A 24550-nucleotide genomic window follows, 5' to 3' on the forward strand; every position below is an offset into this window, starting at 1 on the left:
GCACATATTTTAGTTTGTTCCAGGATTCCTTTTATGTTTAATTTCTAGCTTTATATCATTGTGGTCTGGGAAGATGTTTAATATAATTTTTATTTTTATAATTTCTGAGAATTGTTTTATGTTCTAGTATATGAGCTACTCTTGAAAATATTACATGTAAGCTGGAAAAGAAAGTGTATGTGCTGCATTTAGGATGGGAAACTCTATAGATGTCTAGTAAATCCATCTGATCTAATACTTCATTTAAGACCTTTGTTTATTAATTTTCTATCTGGGTGATCTGATCTGTCCCTTTGTGTCAGTGATGTGTTAAAGTCTTTGACAACAATTATATTTTTGTTGATGTTATTTTATGTCTGTTAATAGTGGATTTATATAACTCTTCTATTTGGCTCTTAAATATTAATGAGTATATCTTCTTAGTAAGTTATTCCTTTGATCATTATATAGTGTCCATCTTTGTACAGATGATTTGCTATGAGAATAGTAGTTCCTGTTTTACTCTGAGTTATTAGCATGTATGACCTTATTCTAGCTAGTTATTTTCAGTTTGTCTTTTGGTTTTTAAATGTGCCTCTTGTAAACAAAGTATTGATGGCTGGAAATTTTTCATCAACATTGTTATACTGCATCTTTTGTGTGTGTGTGTGTGTGTGTGTGTGTGTGTCTGGGACTCTCACCGGAGGCCAGGGAACGAACTGGCCCTGGCGCAGCCCAGTGCTCAACTGCTGCGCCACCAGTGGAGGCCCTATACTGCGTCTTTTTATTGGTGAATTCAGACCATTCAGATTTAGAATGATTATTGATATGAGCTGTTTATTTTTTCATCATTTTGTTTTTATTTTTCATTGTTTTAATTTTTGTTTTTTATTTTACCCCTTGTTTCTCTCTGCTCTTACTGGATGGCTTTCCTTAGTATTTCTATTTATTTCTTTGATTGTTTGTCTGCAGGTATCTATTATGGATTTTTGCTTAGTGGTTACCATGGGTGAGGGTTACTTCAATTTCTATGTTTTAGGCCCTTTATGAGCTGGTGTCTACTCTCTGACATTTAACTATATTGGTTCTACCCTCCCCTTTGTATTTTGTATTAATGATGGTTGGTATTCTTACTCTTGGTACTGGTGTTATATTACTCATTCTTTTGCTAAGGAATTTGTGTTTCAGGTTTTTTTTTTTTCCTGTACAAGAACTCCTTTTAGTTGGTGGCAAACTTCATTAGCCGCTTTTTGTCTGAGAAAACCTTTATTATTCCCCCATACCTAATCGATAATTTTGCAGTATAGATAATTCTTGGTTGACAGCTCTTGTCTTTTTAGGATTGTGACTATTCCCTTGCATTCTCTTCTTGTCTGGAGAGTGTCTGGACTGAACTGAACTGAAATCTGAAGAAATCCTAATTTGGGAATCCCTACAAATTATTCTTTTTTATTCCTTGCTTCTAGAGGTATTTTTGATTCTATTTAAAGCACTTTTAAGTTTTCTTGCTTTTCACTCAGAATTTCTTTTTTGTAATTTTAAATATATATATATATATATATATATATAAAATCTCTTTCTCTTTAGTGAAGAATTTTCTTTGTTCCTGGATCTCCTTACAGAGATCCTGTACCTGCCTTTCTGCCTTTGATTGACATTCCAGTGTCTCATTTAACATCTTTAATATTGTTATTTGAAATCATTGTCAAATAGTTTCTTTATTTCTGTCTCCTTTTTATTTGTCCCAGGACTTCTGTACTTCTTATTTTGTTTTTCTATCTTGTGTTAAGATGTTCCTTGCTTGCTAAGTGCACACACACACACACACACACATACATTGCCTTTTTAAATTGCTATTTATTCATGTGTATGTGGTTGGGACACTGAGGAATTGTCTTTGTCCTCTTCTTAATTTATGGTGTGAGGTGGAGATAGGAAGGGTGTCTAGAGCTTTAACACTAAGTTTAAGGAGTGACATTAGTCACCTCTACCTCTTGCTTTGTCCCACAGTGAGCTGTATTCTGTGATTGAGTTCTCTTCACTTCCCTCCCCATCTCCTGGTTGTTCTTTCCTTCTGAGGGTCATGATCTATGAAGTTTGGGCCTCTCGGTAGAAAATCCCGAGACTTACACTTCAGGAAAAGTTTGCACCTGGCTCAGAGGCAGCCCTGTATGCAGAGGGCACACCTGTGCCTACTTAACAATGTGGCATCCCACAAAGCCATTGCTGCACCATCCTTGCCTCAGCTGCCGCTCCTGGGGAGAGCATGCACCCTTGGTTTGCCTTCCTGGAGGATTTGTGAGTTCATTCTAAAGTCCTTCTTTTTGCTTTGGGCTTTTATTGTGGGCAGGCCTGGCTTGGCCTGCCTTATTTTGAGCTCTTCTGGGAGAGCAGCAGGAAGGGAGTTTTTTTTTGTATCAAACTGCCCCAGTTGTGGGGTTCCCAATTTCCAGGGTTGAGTCAGAGTCAACAGAGCTTCCACTGTTCCAGGTTAGGCCCAGGAACACTCTTCTATCAGGATGGAAATTTCAGTGTCCTGGGTTTTCCTCTGTATGGCTTGGGAAGTCAATCTCCAGCCAAGACAGGTATCTTCTGGCCTCCTCCTATTCTTCCCCCTCCCTGACCTCCAACCGTAGTTCTGGAACTCCCTGGGGATGTTCTGGGGCTGTATAACTCGTTCAAAGAGTCTTTCTTTTTTTTTTTTAAAGATTTATTTATTTATGCATACAAGAGTTGGGTTACAGGCCAGATATGTGGGGGCTGAGAGGCTTCACCAGAGACAGAGTGGGGAACAGAACAGGCAGACTGACCCAAGTACACTGCTGAAGAGAACAGTGGGTGAGTCAGGAGAGGTCTGCTGCATCACGTGGGTTGATCCCTAGCTGGCCTGGGATCAAACTTTTCTGCAGAGGGTGCGGATTGCTTCATAGTGCAGAGCTTAACCCCTTGCACCACCAGGGAGGCCCTCTTTTTCTTTTTTTTTTTTTTTTGTTAAGATTTATTTATTTATACAAGAACTGGGGTACAGGCCAGAGGCATGGAACTGTGAGAGAATTCACCAGAGACAGAGCGGGGAGCAGAATAGGCAGGTGACTGAAGACACAGCTGAGGGGAGCAGTGGGCGTGGCAGGAGAGGTCTGGCTGGCTGGAAATCGAACCCGTGCTGCAGAGGCTGTGGACAGCTTCACAGCGTGGTGCTCAACGCGCTATGCCACCGGGGAAGCCCGAGAGTCTTTCTTTTTCTATGAGTGCATATTAGTAATTTTTTTATAGTTGTTTCAAGGGAGAGGGTAATTCCAGCCACTAATTCCTCCATGTTATGGGTGAAGTCCTCTATTTTGGGGACAGTTGATTGGCAAACTTAATTCCATCTGCTAGCTTCATTCTCTTTATTCCTATAACATGAAAAAATCACTGATTGTAGTGATTATGAAAAGCCATAATCTCCAGACACTTCCATTTATATACAAAGATATGTTTATCTTTGGGAGGCATTTATTCTGTATAGCACAATGCTATCACACTGATGAATCTCCAAAGCATAAGTCTAAATTGAAAGAAGTCAGGAGCCACTTGCAGAATACTGCTTATTGTATATTACCATTCATACATAATATCTAGCAAATGCAAATATGTAGAGGTAGAAACCTGATGGATATTTTCCTAAGGACGTGAGTGTGAGTCGGAGTGAGCCAAGATATGTGACAACTATTTTGGATTATGAAAATGTTCTAAAATTGGATTATGAGCATGGTTGCATAATTCTATTAATTTACTCAAATGAGTTAATTGTGTGGTTACAATTGGCTTACTTTATTGTTTGTAAATTATTTCTCAAGCTGCTAACAAGTAGAGGTACATACTGAAAAGGACAGACCTTCCTTTGTTTTAAAGGATTATATAATGGACCTTTCTATAAAAAGTTGTTTATGAAAGATTTCAAACAAAGTAGACTAGAAGTCAAAGGTATCTTAAGGTAGAGTTTTCCTATCAAGTATAAAATAAGGCTGACTTTTTTTTTATAAATCAGTAGATTTTGCTGCTTATAGATGTTGAGAGAAAAAAATTATTTTCAAACCACAATGAAGTTATAATCTCTTGCTTTAGCTCTGAGAAGTGGCAAGAGAGGTTTTTTGAGAATACATTATGTTGAAGGCTTCCACTTCCAGAAAATAAAAATGATGACATTTATTTAATCTTTGGCTATTTATGTTGAAATTTCTTTCAAATATTTGGAGGAATCTGCTTCAAGAATGCTTCAATATGGAATAATGAGTAGGTAGATGGGAAACTATGGACATAGTAATAGGAGTAAATAAATGAATGCAATGTAAGGAAATGTTTTTATTCATGTATAATTTGCTGTATTTATCAACAGGTACCCCAAATGCCAGTTTATTTTAATATAACTAAAATTAATTAAAAAAAAAAAAAAACAACCGCCACACTACTTTTTCTCTTGCCTTTGAGGTGGGGAAGAAGTTGTTACCATCCTTTCAACAAAACACAAATCTCTAGAGAACTGCCTTAGCCCTCTAATTTACAACCAAGAAGAATTACAAAGCAGCGATCCTCTTTTCTAAGAGGTTGCTACAGTCACTGGCAGCTCTCCAAGTCATATAGGCTACCACAGAGCAGAAGGCCAGCTCTCTAAGGGCCTTAAAAACTCTCCTTAGGAAATGAATCCATTGGCTGCACAATCATTATCTGCAAAGTTCAAACAGTGCCTGTGGAGTCCCCTGAGATTCCTCCTCCCAGTCATCACTTAGAGGACTCAAATGCATCCCACAGGCAAAAGGTGAATGTCCCAGTCATGCAGCAGCCAACAAAGAGAATGTGGCAGTGATTAATGGAAAGCCACAAATCTAAATCTCCTTTTTTTCCCATAATAGTTGGGAATTTGTGTGATAAAATGTATAAACTTACTATATGTAGTATATAAAACGTGTTTAAATATCTCAATATTGCAAGGGGAGAATATTTTGACATCTCAACCGTATCATCAGTGTGTGTTTACCAAGTCATGTCATTGTTTTCCCAGACAACATTTAACATTGAAAGTGACCCATGGCAGTGATAGTCAATCATTTGAGAAATAATATAAAATGTGATAATGAATTTAATAGTTCTTATTTCAATTTGTCTGTTTTAAACTAAATTAGGGGAAAAAATACATCAGAAAGCTTTCCTTTGGTTTCTTTTTTCTGCTCTTTTAGAAAATTTGTTAAAGAAATAGGTTTTATATTTTAATAAACAATGCCAGTATTTTCCACTCTTTATAGAAATGCATAAGGTTAAAGAACCCACTTGTTCTTATACTATTGAAATACAAAAATAAATAAATAAAATTATTCAAACTCATAGCTAATTTCAAAATGATTACTAACTGAATGCCAAAATAAGGAGGTAACTCTTCACATAAAAAGGCTAATCATGGTTAATTGTTTTTCTATTCCTTTTGATGATAATAGCCATTATAAACTCATTTGAAGTATGTAGATGTAATATGCAATTACCATAAGACACAGCATTCCAAAACTCAAATGGAAGGCTAAGATAGCATTGAACACTGTTTATTGGTAAGATTGCCAACTGGTTTCATTTTTCAAAGGAAAAATATGTGTTTTTGTATAGTCCAATCTTGTTTATATGCACATATTTTTCCTTATGCATGCTGATATAAGGACTATATCTAAGTCAACCTATTTACTATTGCACAAAGCAATAGGTGGCTGTCACAATTTTCTGGAAATTTCTAAAGAAATGTGACTCAAATCACAAACCATTTAATTCCAGATCTTTCTTTTTTCCTTGTATATGAAAACTATGTTGCACTGGACAATATAAAATGTACATAGCTTTCTGAAAGTTAGGTTTTGGGGATTTGTTGTACCTTAACTCTTCTAATAGGAATATATGCTCAGATGATTTTATACAGAAAGTTTTATGTTTGTATCATATAGATAATGTAGCTATGGAGTTAACTTTGGCAGAATGGTACTGAAAAAACAAACAAACAAACAAACACATTCTACCTATAAATCCTGTAGACTTTTAAATAGCATTAGGAGGATACATGATTATACAATTGCATGAAAGAGACAATCAACTTTCCCACAGAGTAGTCATCTTTTCATAAAGACTTTTCTTTGAAATAACAAGATAGGTCAATGCCTCTAGTTCTTTATATTTGAAAAACATGCTATTCAAAACCTCCCCCTTCTTGCTTTTTTCATTCTTGTAGTCATTGTGTCTTCTTCGGCAGACTTGACTCCTTGTCCAGTCACTTTAGTGATCTACTGCTTGACACTAACTTTCCTTTCTCTAAAGAAAATGTGATATAGTCTCCCTTACCCTGATAAAGACATTCCAGTCATCTACATCCTTCTCAAATCTTATTTCCCATCAAGCTTCTCACAATGGTAATCTTCAAATACAAACTCCATACAAAAAAAATCACAATATCTTGTGATTTTAGTGAGAATTCCCAATTGTCATCTGGAAAATATTATGTTTAGCTTCTCTGGAAACACAGAATAAGTAATATCAAAATTCAGTGCCTCTTCACCCGCAGGTTCCTTCATTTACTTGGTTCTGCACATGCTCCAGAGTAAAACCTCAGTGGGAAATGCTAAGAGAAATGCAGAGGTCTTTTTTCATGATATTATTGAGTTGTAGGATTAATATCAGGAAACCCTCTATATTTATGTAAATAAAATAAAATGTTTCTGAGATATATACTTGCATGCTAATTATAAACAGCTGAACAAAATTCCTAACAGCTATATTATGGAATCAACAGCTGAAATTTTCTCTAGCTTTCGTCTTTTTGGTACAATTATCCATTAAGCTGTGTCCTACAAACACTGCCCTTTTAATTTTACCTGAAAATATTTTACCTGAAAAAAAAATTTTACCTGAAAAAACTTTCATTTTTAAGTGAAGTTTTATCAATTCTCAAGGTACAAGCACAGATTTGCATGGCATATGCTCTCATCTGTAGACTTATCTCCTAGTTTTAGATCCTGGTACCTTTTTTTTTTTAGATTTATTTATTTATCCATACAAGAGCTGGGGTACAGGACAGAGATGTGGGAGGGTAAGAGGATTCACCAGAGACAGAGTGGGGAGTAGAATAGGCAGACTGACTGAAATACACTGCTGAGGGGAGCAGCGGGTAAGACACATGTCTGCTTCACCATGTGGGTTCCTTCCTGGCTGGCCAGGGATCAAATTCATGCTGCAGAGTCTGTGGACTGCTTCATAGCGTGGTGCTTAACCCCTTGCGCCACCAGGGAGGTCCGATCCTGGCACTATTTTTACTTTGCCTGTATAGAATATAGTCATTGAAACAAGAAGCATCTTCCATCAACAATGTTAATACTGCAGTTTGGATACTTTTAATTTTTGTGATAATACCAACAAACGGAGAATGATTTTATAATTTTGCCAGGTTATAGAGTACAACACTTCTTCTAGTGTTCTTCCATTGTTTTAGTCTTCCAATGGAAGACTGTCTAATTTATTTAATTTCATAGCTATCAAAAAGCGGATGGTAAAATCTATAGCTTCCCGTAGTTGACAAAGCAAATATGTTTGGTTTTATTCCCATAGAAATGGCTCATAATTTCCCCTATAACATGCTAATTCAGATTATACCTTTATATACTCAATAGCCCCACAATATTCTGACGCTTGTAAGGGTATACCAAAGGTAGGGGTCATTAAACAGTTGTTGTAAAGTATCAAATCATAATTAGTTTGGGCTTTGAGGGCCATACATCTCAATAGCAATTTAACTTGCACTTATAGCAAGAGAGTTGCCAAAGGCAATATGTAGATAAGTTGGTATAGCTATAGCTTTCTTTCACAAATATGGTGGGCCAGATGAGACCAGTGGACTGAAATTTACATACTCTAGTCTAGCAGCTATTGGTACAAAATTTGCCTTTGATTAAAAAATGTGCTCCATATTTGAGCATTACAATGAAATTTCCTTCAGCGATTGTTACTTGATTCCTTGACTTTTTTCCTAATAAGTCAATGTGGCCCATTTATTTACATTGTAAATAATATTGGCCATTCAGCTATTAAGCTTTATTTTATATTTAAGACTGTATAACAAATGTCTAACATAAATTCATCACCAATAATAAATACTGTCATCCAAAGTCCCTTGTCCTTTCTCCTTCAAATATCATTAGGGTACCCTCTGCTTTCTGGTTTAAATGGAAAAACACTTGAATAGATGTCTCCAAATTTTAAAAGTCAAAAAATCAACTTTTTTTCTTAAAAAAGTTTTTTTAGTAGGCTTCAATATGAAAACACATAGTAGACTTGATGGAAGACAGGGTTGAAGATTAGCAGAGCATATGGTTAAAGAAAGAGGGTAAATGATTTGAATGTTAGAGGTTAGGAATGGAAGAGACAGGTGTATTTCTGAAATACTAAACATAAACTTTTTCTTTGTTATCATTTTCTCTATAATTACAATTAACCAACTAAAATTAATTCATAAAAAAATTAAATAAAATCCTCAGGCTGAATAGATCAAAACTATTATTCATCTGGGTTTTCCTGCTTTTTGAAAACAACCCGAGTAGACTTCCTGAAGATCTTAAGAAAACTTTTATGTAAAAACTTGTAATTTGTAAAAATTGTTTTGCCTAAACCCCAAGGAAATCAACGAAATTTCACAAGTGAAAAATGAAACCCATGGGAGACCATTAACAGCTTAACGCTTTCAGTTTTATATGGTCAAATTCTTCCCAATTGCAAGAAGAATGAAGTGCTGTTACTTGATAATAACTTCAAAACATTAAAAATGTAAAAGTATGAATTACATAATACAAGTTAAAAATGAAAAGCAAATATTAAGTAAAGGGTGTGGTTATTCAGATCAGGCATTCATTTGGAGTGATGTTGATTCTTAAGTGAATTTCTAACAAATTATTATTTTTATTTTTTAGAGATTCACTTATTTATGCATAACAGAAATGGGGTACAGGCCAAGTGTGGGGGTGAGAGGATTCACCAGAGACAGAGTGGGGAACAGAATAGGCAGATTGACTGAAACACACTGCTGAGGGGAGTAGCACGTGTGACAGGAGGGTCTGCTGCGCCTGTGGGCAACTCCCTGGCCTGGAATCGAACTCATGCTGCACTGGCTGCAGATAGCTTCACAGGTTGAGACTTAACCCTTTGTGCCACCAGGGAGGCCCAAATTTCTAACAAATTATTAATAACCATATTAGAATTGGTATAAATGTCACATTTGTAATTGATAAAATGTATTAGTGTTATAGTAGGTATAGAAAAAGTGTCATGTGATACTATAATGAAATGGTCACACTTTCATTATTGTTTCTATACATCTTTGTGTATAATTAAATTGGTAGAAGGCATGACATTTTACTTCCCAAAGAAGATAGGAAAAAGTATAAAAAATACACGTTTTGAGATAAAAATGATTGTAATTGAAGTTCAGAAGGAGTCGAACCAAAGGTTCTCAAAGATGCCAGGTTATTTTGTCTCATTGTGGTGACTAAATTATGCCCTCATATATGTTTTCTCTATGAAGGATTAGCATAGAGTTTTAATAAGCCACCAGTGTTCATTCTGGTTTTGATTACATCTACTCTTTTGCATGGTCATACATATCAGCAGAAGTTGTTCTATTCTTAGCCTTACAGGTTAATTTTGGCTTGCCTTAAGTCTACTATGTTGATATTAATTTCCTTGACAGTGGTTTGTTTAAGCATGGGGTTAAGATATAACTCGTCAGTATGACAAAGAATTAATTGAATGGTTCTAAAAATATTTTTCCCCTCAACTTTGAAATTCAGTACACTTGGGGAAATGATTTACTTGTGTTTCTGATGAACATTGTTTCTAGATAAGATGTCCTGAACTGATATAGCCATCTTAATGCAAGCCCAAAGGTGAAGTCAACCCCAACAATAAGGGAATTAAAAAAAAACTGGAACATTTATGATGATATCATTGTGTTTCCGAATTAATATATATCTTAATTTGCATTTTTGAATTACTATTATACAGTAATCAATTTCATACTATTTAAATTCTTTGAATTGAATTTGTTGTTAACAGCTGAAAAATTCCTAAAGAATCTTGGGGAAATCATTGCTTATGATATAATTTAGGATATAATTTTTGTTAATGTAGAATAAATGATAGGATATTTAGTTTCATGTTCAAAATCCTGAGATAAAGAAACTATTTAGTATGGACTTTGAGTAAATCTATGGTTTTCTTAGAGTAGAGTCAAGTGAGAACAATACATTATTGGGCAGAATTAAATATGTAGATCTGAGAGAAAATGTGAAAGCATTCAGATGTGTTAAATAAGAAGTAAAGATGAATTCAGAAAGCAAGATTACTACAGTAAAAGGGAAAGACATGTGTTAATTTGTAAAAATACAATGGATAAAATTAATTATGGACAAAAGTGTAGAGATATTCTAAACTTCATGGAGAAGGAAAATTAGAAAATAACTGAACAAATGGGGGAAGAAAATTCCATATTAGTTTTATAACAAAAAAATAGCTTGAAAGCCTCTTTCAAATTGGACTACAATTCATTCAGGTAATTAGACTTCTACTTTACGCTAATTGCATGATTTTTAAGAGAAAATTGAATTAGAAGTATTTAGAGAAGGGACAGGACTCTAAATAGTCCCTTTTTGAGGGAAAGAACTAAAGAGAAAACTTCATGGGATGTCTAGCTCAGAGAAACAGTGATATGCAGGTAAAGAACTGGAACTGGCTATAAAGGATGATGCTAAAATTAGGAGAGAGCTTCTGAGTTCACTAAACCATTTTTTTTTCTTTCTTGCAGAGCAACTGTATAGACAATAGTTATTGATTAACTAGTGTCCTATAAATAGATAAGTTGAAATCCTAACATTAGGACTTCAGTATGTGACCTCCTGCCCCCTTTTTTGGGTATAGGTTCATGAGTAAAATGAAGTCATTGGAATGGGCTCTAATCCAGAAAGAATGGGCCCTTGTAAGTAGAAACTTGGGCAGAAGACAGATATGTACAAAGGGAGAATGCCATATAAACTGAAGGCAAAATTGATGCATACATCTCAAAATCAAAGGGCACCAAAGATTGTCAGAAAACCATCATAAATTGAAAGAAAAGCATGGAATAGACTCTCTCTCACAGCCTTCTGAAGGAACCAACCATGTGCACACCTCCTGGATTTCTAATCTCCAGAGCAGTGAGTAAATAATTTTGTTACTGTAGCAGCTAAATGTGTTATTATAACCCTGAAAAATTAATAGATATAGCTACATATGAGTGTAATCTTGCCTATTCTATCCATTAACATCACTGTCTGGAAGGAACTATGGATTGGGAAAAGGCTGATGCTCACCCTCCTGATATACTAATAATATGGTCTTCATTGCAGATTACTCTAGAGGTCCTTTACCTTATGTGTAAAATCGTTAATATACTTTCAATTTGTATTTTCATTTTCACTAGCACTTGACATTGTTAACGTAGTTAACACTGAATACATGCTTTAAATTCTACATGTTGATTTTCCTACTTATAAATGATAAATTAGAAGGATAAAATATTTTTAAAATTAATTTTTACTTATATTTTTTACATTGTTGTTCAATTTTGTACAGTGTATGCCTTCTGCTCTAGGTGTAGTTCCCATAAAATACCCACCACCAATTCACCTGTGCACCATCTCCATAGTCCCTTGTGATTTTCCCTCCCTTTTTGTCCCTCCCTCTCCCCCTCCCTTGAAGAATGTCTCTGATTTATAGTTGCCTGTTAATTTTGTTTTTTTTTAATTTATTATTATTATTTTTTCCTGATTCCTTATTTTGTTCCCCTATATTCCTCCTATAAGTGAAACCATCTGATATTTTTCTGTTTCCGTCTGATTATTTCACTTCGTGTAATCCCTTCCGACTCCATTCATGTTGCTGTGAATGGCATGAGTTTATCTTTTTTGATTGCTGAGTAGTATTCCATTGTGTGTATATAGCACATCTTCTTGGTCCAGTCATCTATTTTTGGACATTTGGGTTGTTTCTGTATCTTAGGTATTGTAAATAGTGCTGCAATAAGCATACAGATGCAGGTAAGAAGGATAAAATATATATATTTTTAAAGATTTATTTATACAAGCACTGGGTACAGTCAGAAGCTCGGGACGGTGAGAGAATTAACCAGAGCCAGAGCGGGGAACAGAACAGACAGACTGATGAAATATACTGCTGAGGGGATCAGCGGGAGTGGCAGGAGAGGTCTGTCGCGTCATATGGGACCCTCACTGGGGGCCGAGGATCAAACCGGCGCTGCAGAGGCTGCCAGCAGCTTTGCAGTCCAGTGCTCAACCACTGTGCCACCAGGGAGGCCCAGGATAAAATATTTTTAAAGTGGAAGGCACATCAGTCTAACCTGGGTCACTTTTAAGAAATTCACATTCTGGAACACAGCTTCATATGACTCAAATGTGGTCAAGTAGACACCCACTTTTTTTAAAGGGTTTAAATGCCAACCCTTTAATGATGACCATGGTACTAACATGAAAAATTATCCTGAGCTCTTATATTATTCATTCTATGATTATGCTGCTGTGTCATGAGTTACATAGTCAATATAAGGGCTATGTTAGCCCAGAAAAAAATTCACATTTAATTACAGTAAATATTTAAATAGAAATATAAGCAGTTATATATGAAAGATTATGGATAGGTATATCTGGTAGCACCAAGAAAGTTATCTTTTTGGTTTGTAGAAGTAGCTAAAATTCATAATTCTTGTATTTCCTAATATTTTTCTTTGATAATCCACTAACAAGAGGGTACTTGTTCTTTTGTGACCATAGCTATTTACTGTGGCATTGACATTATCTTCTAATTACCCTAATGCCTTTTGTACAATCATATATTGAAAGCAACAAGTTTATAAAAATCTTAGGTTGACAAATATGAATTCCTTCTTCAAATGCTGAGTGCTACAAAATGAAATTTAGTGCATTTGAGCTTCTAGAAGCTATTTACCACTTTAACATTTAAGAAGTCATATATTAACATTTAAGAAGTCATAAAAATTTTACATCTATAAGCGATTTTACTTAATAGGTTAGCAATATGCATCCTATGCAGTAGAAGCGGAAAAGCACTAATAAAATATATACTGAACTCAGTAAAAGTAAAATTCAGTTGATGATTAGAGGGCAAGTTATAGTTTACATGTGATGGTCTTATCTGCCCCTGAAAATTGATTTTTACCAGTGTCCTCAATAATTAAGAGTGACACAGTCCTTGGGGGGAAAGGCATGGGCAGAGTGACCTTTCCAAGTCAATGTGATAGAAACATGATTAATCTCAAAACAGCAAATTGGAGAGGTGAAACTATCTCAAGTTGAAATAATTGGGACACAGATTTTTATTTTTATATTTTGCATCTCACCTCAGGAAATACAAGAGAAATAAATTTATAATTACTTACTGACAACAGTACACAGGAAAACAAAATCCTTAATGAATAAGATAATAAGAGTAAAACATAATTTGTTTCCTGATTGTCTCTTTGAAATTGAAATGTATCTTAGTAAGTTATGGGAAAGTAGAATAATATAAAACTGCAAAATTTAGCACATGGCTTTCTAGTATATAAATTCCATCTTCTGTGTGAGAATCATTTCTATGGGTACTTACTAATAAAATAAATAAATAGAATTTGAATGAGAAATGGAGGTCAAGCAGATGATGATAAAGCAGTGAAGATTTTTATAATACAAGTTTAGGAAAGAACAAAATTAAGGAAGTTCTTGCTTTAGCTGAGCTCGCTTATGGTGAAAGGAAGAACTTAGAGAGATAGATATCAACAATTGTCAAGGTTTGTTGAACAGATATTTTATAAGTTATGAAACTTATAACTGTCCTGATGTCATTATTTATTAATATGCTTATTTTATTCTAGAATATTTAGGCAACACAAATTGTTGATGGCTTTCATATGTCTATTCTCAGACCAAAGACATTTCCCCATAAAGTGTATTACATTACTAAGTAGAAATTGTTTATTATCAGTTTGATTATAAGAAGTTTATTATCATTACATTACTAAGTAGAAATTGTTTATTATCAATTTGATTATAAGAAGTTATCAATGCGCATTGAAAAACACTAAGAAATAGACTTTAACCCTCATATGTTGTTGGTGGGAATGCAAAATAGTACAGCAGCTTTGAAAAGAATGTGGAGGTGTTTAAAATAAGTTTAAATGCATATTTACCACATCATCCAGACATTGCACTCTTGGGTGTTTACAAAAGAGAAATGAGACCTTTGCCTACCCCAAAATTGGTATACAATGTTTATAACTCCATACAACCCAAATATCTATCCACTAATGGGAAAAGAAACAAGTATAGCCATAAAATGGATCACTCTTCAGTAATAAAAAAATAATAATAATAAACAACTCATACTTGGGAAAAATTAATGAATCTAAAAGCATTATACTAAATGAAATAAATGAAATGCAAAAGGTCCATATGCAGTGATTCTATTTCTGTGACATTCTAGAAAAATGAAAAATACAAAATATAAGTGGCATCATGCACTATATTCTATGGTATGCACATTTTTTCTATTAAAAATGTGTAGTACACAGCAGTGGTAATATAAAAAGTTCTTTGATAGCATAGTGTTTTATACATGTGCCATATTTTATTTATTTAAAGAATCTGTTAGCATATTTCAATTGCTTCCAAGTTTTGTAACTATGAATGCAGTTACATATGCATGCATACATATATGTATGTATACACACATTATGTATTTATGCCCCATATACACTTGTCTGATAATTTTTGTAAAATAAATTCCTACACATTGACTTTTAGAATATAGATCTAGACATATTTAATTTTTTTTCAAATAATATACCAAATTATTCTATACAAAGGTTATACAAAATTATACTTCCACCAACATTATATGAAGCTGTTAATTTTTATAACTCCCTCAGAAAACATTGATAATTATAATTCAAAACATATTTCAATACATAGTAAGTTCCTGAACCATTAAGTTTACATCCAGAACTAATGCCAAAAGAGCTCACTATTCAATGAAAAATAGCATTATCAATCCCACATTTGTAATTAGATAATAAATACTTAAGAAGAGGTTGTCATATGACATTTTATGGATTGATTTAAATATTTAAATAGTTTTATCTTTTAGTTCTTTTGCCACTTATTCTTGAGATCCTTTCTCCATCTCTTTATGTTGACCTCCATGAACTTTATCACTTGAATCCCTTTACCCTCTGTCTTCCAAATGGGATTGGGTAATGGGAGTTAAAATTGTCTTGAGAGCAGCAGAAGATGAGGATAATTGTTTACTCTGATCCTGCCTGGCCCCAGTTTGAGCAATACTTTCCTCAATACTTTGCTACTTTTGGGTGGTTTATTTTCCATCACAACAGCTTCCACTAGATACTGACTATACCATTTTCTTCAGGCACAGGAGTTTTTAACTTATGTAAAACATTGCTTGTCCCCAGGGGCTTTGAATACTTCTTGTGTCTCTTAACCCTATCTGTAAAAAGTCTTTTAATTAAAATTATCTCCATTTAATGAATTCATTTTTCTGTGTTCTTCCAGAACTCTAAGGGATAAAACACAAGGAAATAAGTTTTGTAGGGTTTAAATATTAATTCTATGCAAGCCATAAAAAATCAGAAAAGTGGTTAGTCAAAGATATCAATATATCATATCAACACTCAGGTGTTTGTTCCCCACCCCCAGAACCATATCTCTTAAAGGTATTTATGCAATAGTAAACATATAAACATATATTTTTAGTATAACATATAAAAATGTATAATACACAAATAGTAAACAAAGGAACTGAATTTAATTGTATTAAATACAGTTATATTAAATAAAATACAATTCATGGAATGATGAAGGAAAATTATGCATTGTGACTATGTTGAGATTAAAATTAAGTGTGTTCATTTTTTTGTGTGTGTATTTGAAGTAACATTGGTTTACAACACTGTATATGATTAAGAGGTATAGGATCACACCTTTCAGATGTATGTTACCACACCACAGCCTGTACCAGTGCATCCATAGTCTTCCACCATAGTCCATTGGGCATCCTTTATATTTTGCTCCCCATGTTCTCCCTCTCCTATTGAGATACAATTGGTCTACAACATGGTATGATTTAAGGTGTATGTTGACACCTTTTGAGATGCATATTGCCATAACACCAAAAGCACTGAGGACCTCCTTTCTGGATCTGCTTCTCACTTCACAGTCCCGTCCCACCCATTTAATAGCCTGCATACTGCAGTCAGATTTCTATCTTTTGTTTAGATTTAGTTGTGTCTGTCCCTTTTTCACCCCTTTATATTCCCTATATGAGTGAAAACATCTGGTATTTTCTTCTGGCTTATTTGCTATAACCCGTATTGTCAGAAATGCCAAGATTTCATCATTTTTTTAAAAGCAACTCATTTGTATTCTGTTGTTATATGTACTACATCTTCTTAATCCACTCATCTGTCCTTGGATACTTCAGCAATTTCCACTCCCTTGCTCTTGAAAATAATGTTGCAATGAACAAAGGAATCCATATATGCCTTCAAATTAGTATTTTTTATTCTTTGGATAGATTCCTATGAGTGGTATTACTGGGTTATATGGAAGATCTATTTTTAATATTTTTAGAAACCTCCATATTGTTTTCCACAGGGGCTGGACCAGTCTACATGTACACCAAAAGTGTTGCTTTTTCTACAAATTCTTGCTAACACTTATTTCAAAACTTTATATATGGCCATTTTCATAGTTGTGAGATCATAGCTAATTGTGATAATGGTTTGCATTCACCTCATGATAAATCATGACAAGCAACTTTTGAATAGGTATTTTAATGATAGTTTTTTATGCTGTGCAGAATTTTTAGTTTGATATAGCCCCATTTGTTTAATTTTTGTTCTGTTTCCTTGATATTGGAGTCAAGTCCCCCCAAAATTCATGAAGTCAATGTTCAGGAGTGTTTTTACTTTTTTTTTTCTGTTCATTTTATGATTTATCATTTCAGTCTTTAGTCCATTGTGAATTGATTATGTATATTTTGCATAGTGTGAGTTTCATTGTTTTATATGTGGTTGTCTAGTTTTCCCAACATTTGTTGAAGGGATTTTTTTTCTAATGTATACTTTTGGCTACTTTGTGGTAAACTGTCCATATAAGTCCGTGGTTTTATTTCTGGGCTCTCAATTTTGATGGATTATGTTTGTGTATTTTAGTCTATTGACATACTGTTGTTGTTTTTTTAAGATTTATTTATTTATGCAAGAACTGGGGTATAGGTCAGATGTATGGGAGGGTGAGAGAATTCACCAAAGACAGAGAGGGGAACAGAACAGGCAGACTGACGAAATACACTGCTGAGGGGAGCAGCGGGTGAGACAGGAGAAGTCGGCCGTGCCATATGGGACCCTTGACAGCTGGCCAGGATCGAACCGGCACTGCAGAGGCTGCGGACAGCTTCACAGCACTCTGCTCAACTGGCTGCGACATCAGGGAGGCCCAACCCTCAGTAACTTTTACACTGTTCAAAGAACCCCATGAAAGTTTTGATAATGTAGGGTAAATGTAAATTGATCAGGCTTTTGTGTCATAGGTCTCTGTGGCTATCACCTGTAGCCTCGAATGCATGAGGGGCTAAAGAGTATGGGCTAGGAGTACTCATGCCTGATGGTGGGCACCTAAAGTATTGCGTGGGCATGCGTACATGGGCACACCCGAGCCGAGAGGATGAGCATATAAAGATGGTGTTACAGAGGACAGGGTGTGGTAAAGGACCATGTGTTGGAGTGCAATGGAGATCAACAGAGAATGGCTATGAGAGCCAAGCGCATGTAAAAGATTTGCAGGAGGCCCAAGTTACTATCTCCTTCTGACTTGTTTTTCTCCTAACCTGGGATGATGCCAAGGGCTCCAAGTTTCTCTGTTAAGCTGCCCAACCTGGGATGCTTGCAGAACAGAAAGATAGATATCTTTTAATTGGTGATACATCTGCTGAATTGAAACTTCTGTCAGAGGTCTTTTTTTTTTTTTTTGGTGCATTGTTTATAGTATGTTCCTCATTCTCTTCATGTTTAGTTTAGTTTTTGTGGGTTGAAATCAGTAGTTTTCTTTTCTTTTCCTTGAACTGTCCTTGTGTTGTATTTACTGGCTGCAGGATATAATTTAGGTTATATACCTAGGAAGGTAAATAATATATATATATATATAATAAGTAAATAATATATAAATATATATTGAGAGAGACGTTTATTAATGCAAACTATCTGGTTCAATAAGCAATATATATATTGCTTATTAGACTGATGCCTCTGAACCTGTTTGGATAACCAGGGCACTAGTGCTGGCAAGGGGTTAAAGATAGGAAACAGGGCAGTATGCTACCAGAAGTTTGTTGCTAATGAGTACAAAGACTTCAAGTTTCCTACAATGTTTCAGGTACTCAAATTTGAATGAGACTAGGGGGAGATACTTAGGGAGATACCACCTTCCCTAAGTGAATCCATCAGTTAAAGCATCCAGAATAATCTTCTACTAACTTCAACTTCTTAGCTGTGGCTCAGCTCTGGCATATTGTTTCTGTGATCAGCTAGTATTTGGAGCACCTTGATGGAGTCAGACTTGGAATGGAGTCAAGGGCTGGGGTTTATTCCCTCCCTTTACTTTTAATACATAACCTTGTCCTGGGGTATTTGTGACTGTTACTAAGCCTGGGTGCTTTGAATTCCGGCTAATATCTGCTATTTAGTTGCTATCGAGGTTTTACCAGCCTGCCCTCCCCAAAAACTGACACTCCTGCTAGTGAACCAGATATTTTGTGTTAATAAACCTCAAGGTAACTTGGCTATATGGAGGCACAGGTGAACCAAATCCAGCACTTCTCACCAGTTTGGGCTCTTGCTATTCACATCTAAGTGCCCTGAGCTCAATAGAACAATCACCATCTGGCACATATTCCACTTTAAATCTCTAAGACTGTCCACTGTCCTTAAGCACCCCTATGTGAGTGTAAGGGCAGGACATGGGCACAGTGCAGATTTTCTGATCCCATGCAGACCGGGTAAAGGAGGAGTCAGAGTCCTCAGTGGTTTTTGCAGGTCTTTTATTGGGATTTACCCGGTACATGGCACGCAGGGGTGCTGGGGGGCCAGGAGGCTGGCAGTCATCCCAGCCCCCTGCAAATCCTCACTCTATCCGGGCTCTCCGGTGATCTCTGCTTCTGCTGCTCTGCTTCTCTCTCTGCTTCTCTTTCAGCTTCTGCTGGCATCCTCATGATGGCGCCCTTAAAAGCCCAGTCTCAGCCCAGATGAATCCCATCTACCTATGCCCACACCCTATTCCAGGTGCCCGCCATCAGGCATGCATTCAGGACCACAAGGATCCATCATCTATCCTGATGGCAGGAGGGCAGAAAAGACTGACATTTTTCCTTACCCTACAGTGAGGGTGCAGGATGTTTCATTTTCTGGCTTTGGGTGCTTAGATACTACCCTACTGTATAGTGTCTATGTTTGTATGTGTCAGTCTGCTACTTAGGCAATCTGCCATGGATCTCTGCACCTTTACTCCTATATTCCTCTGAAGGTAGATCTTCGTTCCTATGCCCTGACTCCATGTACCACCCTCACCAGCATAGTCCCCAGGTACTAAAGTCCCCAATGAGTGAGTCCTTCTGTCAACAAGGGCAGAGAAACTATAGCAACTGATCTTCCCTTTCTTGAGTTGCATTGTTCTAGTCTTAGCTTAAACACAGTTAAATTGTTGTTTTTCTGCTCCTTTTTTTTCATATTAACTCTCTTGAAACATACAATAGCCATCTGTTCACCACTCAGGGATCACTGTCTTCATTTACATATAATTTAGCTGTAAATATGTAGAAGAGGCATTGTAGAGGCCGGACTGGACATGGTGCAGGTTTTCTGATCCCATGCAGACCGGGTAAAGGAGGAGTCAGAGTCCTCAGTAGTTTTGCAGGTTTTTTATTTGGGGTTCACCAGGCATATAGCAGGCAGGGGTGCTGGCTGGGGGGCTGGGAGGCTGGCAGGCCTCCCAGCCCCCAGCAAGTCTTCACTCTATCTGGGCTCTTTGGAGTTCGTTCTGCTGCTTCTCGGCTTCTCTTTCGGCTTCGGCTGCGGCGGCGGCTGCTGCTGCTGCTGGCGTCCCCGTGACGCCGCCCTTAAAAAGCACAGTCTTAACTCAGCTGAATCCCATCTACCTATGCCCACACCCTATTCCAGGTGCCCGCCATCAGGCATGCATTCAGGACAAGGATCCATCATCTATCCTGATGGCGGAAGGGCAGAAAAGCCTGACATTTTCTTTACCCTACAGGCATCTTCATTGTTCTGCCATCTTGTTGAACTCCTTTGTGGGGAAAATAGAAAAGGTATGAGGTAGGGATAATGGGAATACCATTTGGAGAAAAAAAGAGAAAGTAACAGAAGAAATATTTTAAAAAGAAATGACTTATAATTTCCCCCAAACAATAATAATATGAATGAACATCAGTGGTAATTATTAATGTAAATTTATGTTCAGTCCATCCAAATTAACCTTAGATCCAGGAGGTTCAGAGGATAAGAAGCAAGTCAGGGCCTCCCCTGGTGGCGCAGCGGTTGAGCGCTGGGCTGCGAATCTGCCTGTAGCCTCTGCCGTGCCGGTTAGATCCCTGGCCGCCAGGGAGGGTCCCACATGGCGCGCAGACCTCTCCTGCCACCTGCTGCTCCCCTCAGCAGTGTGTTTCATCAGTCTGCCTGTTCTGCTCCCTGCTCTGGCTCTGGTGAATTCTCTTACCCTCCAGTGTTTCTGACTGTACCCAGTGCTTGTATAAATAAATAAATCTTAAAAAAAAAAAGAAGGAAGTCAAATGTCAATTGTACCATAGCTAGGTATATCATATTGATACTGCAGAAAATCACATAAAAATAATCCTGAGAGAAACCAAAGGGAAAAATATCACAAAGATTAGACACAAAGATAAGAATTATATCTAACATCTCAGAAATGATGCAAGTAAGAAGAAAGTAGAGGGGAAGTCTCTAAATATTAAAAAAAAAAAACACCAACATAAAAATTTGAATTCAGAGTTTCATCTTTCAAAAGAAGGAGAATTCAAGAATTCTGATAAACAAAATTGAAGGAATTTGTTGGCATATAGTTGTTTTGTAATAGGGAAAGAAGCTATTATCTCCACAAAGAAAGGGGAAAATGAAACAACATTTTTCTTATTATTTTCTTATATTTTTTCTTATTGTTAATTGAAATAATAGGTCACAGTTTACTCATTATAATCTCAACATTGCATCAGGTGCTTACAGTTTATGGATAAGCAAGTTAATGCCAACAGGATTATAAGGAATGGAAGGGGATATTTGTGAATACTCTGACATGAAGTAGTAACAGTATATTTAAAATGGAATTTAAATTAATTCAAATACATACTTTTTTTGCAAAGAAATATATTTGATATTCTAAGAGGAAAGAAACTGGAATCATATAAAATGTTAAGTCAAAATCAGAAAAGGCAAAAAATAAGTAGAAAACAAACTAATAAAGGTAAAGAAGAGTAAAAGAGAAAAATAAAAAAACAAGGGCAACAAATAGGAAATAGCTAGAAAATGTCACTCAAGACATGTATAGTAATGCTTAGCAGGAATTTTTTTAATAATAATCAAAAACTACAATCAAAATGTTCATCAGTAGAATAGAAAGCAAATGTTAGCATATTCACAAAATAGACTACTACTCAATACCAAAAAACATACTGATAATACACACACACACACACACAGAGACACCCCCACACACACACACCACACACCATCCCTTGGAGGTGCAGGTGGTTGAGCGCAGTGCTGTGAAGCTGTCCACAGCCTCTGCAGTGCCAGTTCGATCCCAGCCCACTGGCGAGGGTCCCACATGGAGCAGCAGACCTCTCCTGTCTCACGCGCTGCTCCCCTCAGCAGTGTGTTTCGTCAATCTGCCTGTTCTGTTCCCTGCTCTGTCTGTGGTGAATCCTGTTACCCTCCCGCACATCTGGCCTGTACCCTGGTTCTTGTATAAAATAAATAAATAAATCTTTAAAAAAAAAAACAATACTACCACAGAAGAATATAAAAACCTCACTGACAGCAAAAAGATACAAAATAGTTGACATTATATGGTTTCATTAAAATGAAAAATTTAAATTAGTAAAATGTATACAATGAAAATTCTGAAGTCATTTACTTTTTGGGAATTGTCTAGAAAATGGCATGGTATTGCTGTTATGTCTTGATGGGGATTTATGGAAAGTACATTTAAGATTTATACATTATTCTTTTTGATATTTATCTCTAGGGAGAAAGCAGAACTGGAAGCAAATATTGAACTTTACTTAATAGGTTTGTTGGCTCAGTCTATTGAAAATATCTTCAGTATAATTTATTTTAGATGTTTGATACAGCAATGAATACAATGTTATGAAGAGCCTAGTTCTCTCTCTTTCCAAAGCATTCTCTGCTGTTAGTTTCATTCATAGTTTACCTGGAAATGTCCATTAATATCAGTTTCCTTTATTATTATTTTTATCAAAATAAATATATTAGCTTCAAAACTTATTTTTTATGCCACTTAAGCTGGAAAATATTTTTTTTAAAAAGGGCGAAACTTCTATTTTACAAAGTCCTAGGGGGAAAAAAAACATTATCTATGGGTTCTTGGGAAGTGGGAACAGCATCAATAGCGTTGAAGGATAATAAGTACTGGTAAAAATGTTCCTCAAAGAAAATGTAGGTTCTAAATCAGAAGGGTGGGGAGCGAGTGCTGACAGAAGAAATGTTACCTTTAAAAGGCTCTCTTGTTTCTTGTAATGTTAAACTCAGGAAATTGTTTTAAATGTTAAGAAGTCTAGCATTTTAATCAGCATTTGATTTAACTGAAATATAACTTAGAGTTTGGATAACACTGTGACCTGATTAGGTAGTAAACATTGAACTCATGTTAGAGCCTTACAAAGCAGGTGGGTAGCAAACAAGAAACTATTAAATCATCTTAATCACTCTATATGTTGGCAATGGATTAATAATAAGATGATTATCAGGTCATGTCACATTCATTTTCCATTTTCCCTAGTAGGTACAATATAATCTTTTAAATAATTGGAAGAGATTAAGTCAGATCAAGGTTAAAATAAACTTCTGAAATTAAAAACCTATAATATTTATGAGCAGATTCACTATGAGAACTATAAGTCCAGTGTGGAATCCTGTCATTTCAGCATTATAATTTTGCCTCCAATACAATTAGACTACATCTGCATAAATTAAATTGTACTATGATAAATAATATCAGTCCAACAAATTTGAGTTTGCTTTTTAGCTGTACCTCCCATCACTATAAGTGATCCTTCCTTTCCAAGAAAATTTAAGGGAAAATACTGAAATAATTATTTTATTTTCTTGATGTAAGAGAAGACATTGGAATTAGTAAATTGGAGTTAGGATTTTCTATGACAGAATTTAGATACCAATATATGCTATATCATAGTGAAGGATTGTATAAATTCTAATACAAATAGTGAGACAAAATATTGGACTTATAATATGAAGTAAAAGCATGATTGTTGGAATAGTTTATTGGCTAGCAGAATAAAGTTTATTTTTATTAATCAGATACTAAGTTATTTAAAAAAGATATGAAAACTTCTTTCATAAAGGAAGAACCACAAGACCATAATCAACTGTTTTATAATATGACACTGATTTCCTGGTTAATTTTCAAGTCAAGCAATCAGTTTTTAAAAAACACACTAAATGGTCTGAAAATCACTAAAATTATTTGCAATTTCCTATCATCAGCTATTCTAATAAAAGCTGACTATAACTCAATACTCTGTAGAAAACACTGATGTCACATAACTGTTAAGGTCCCTTTGGCCCTCTGTTCCGTTTAATAGTTCTCAGCGCAGAATATACAAATAGCATGGAAATTACCATTGCATCTTCTTCCAAATTCCCTTGACTCTTCATTTATATTCCTTGCTATGATTTAACCAGTTTTATCATATACAAACTTGAATTTGAAAAGTAAAAAGATAACATTGTAGGTGCTGTGATGGGACAAAGCTTGTTTGTTTCCCCAGCATGTATTCCCTGTTTTTCTCGTCGTAAAAGTCTCTAAAAATGATTCATTCAATGGTGGAAACACTAGGTGAATCCTGTCATTCAGAATCAATGGTATTTAATTTCAATGAGCAGGTGCATTGTTGTTGGGATAGTTTATTGACAATGTATTTTCACATGGGAGAAGGAGCTACTGAGCACTGTGAGATCTCTTTTATAAGAACATTAATCCCTTTTATAAGGTGCCTCCCTCATGATATAATCATCTCCCAAATGCCATTTTCATATATTTTACACACACACACATGCACACACACACACACACACGAGCCACCTTGGTCTTTAATTATCTTACTA

General features: G+C 35.5%; 1 protein-coding gene across 1 annotated transcript in view; it reads left to right on the plus strand.

Moving 5' to 3' along the window:
- Positions 1-24550, plus strand: part of KYNU (kynureninase) — a 714170-nt gene that overhangs the window by 90151 nt on the left and 599469 nt on the right. The window contains exon 6 of the mRNA XM_037521827.2: positions 10951-11225. The gene's annotated coding sequence lies outside the window, so the exon portion shown is untranslated. The remainder of the gene's footprint in view (positions 1-10950; positions 11226-24550) is intronic.

This window comes from Talpa occidentalis, unplaced genomic scaffold, assembly GCF_014898055.3.
Source record: "Talpa occidentalis isolate TD23 unplaced genomic scaffold, MPIMG_talOcc4v2.1 talOcc4.3, whole genome shotgun sequence".
NCBI classification, from domain to species: domain Eukaryota; kingdom Metazoa; phylum Chordata; class Mammalia; order Eulipotyphla; family Talpidae; genus Talpa; species Talpa occidentalis.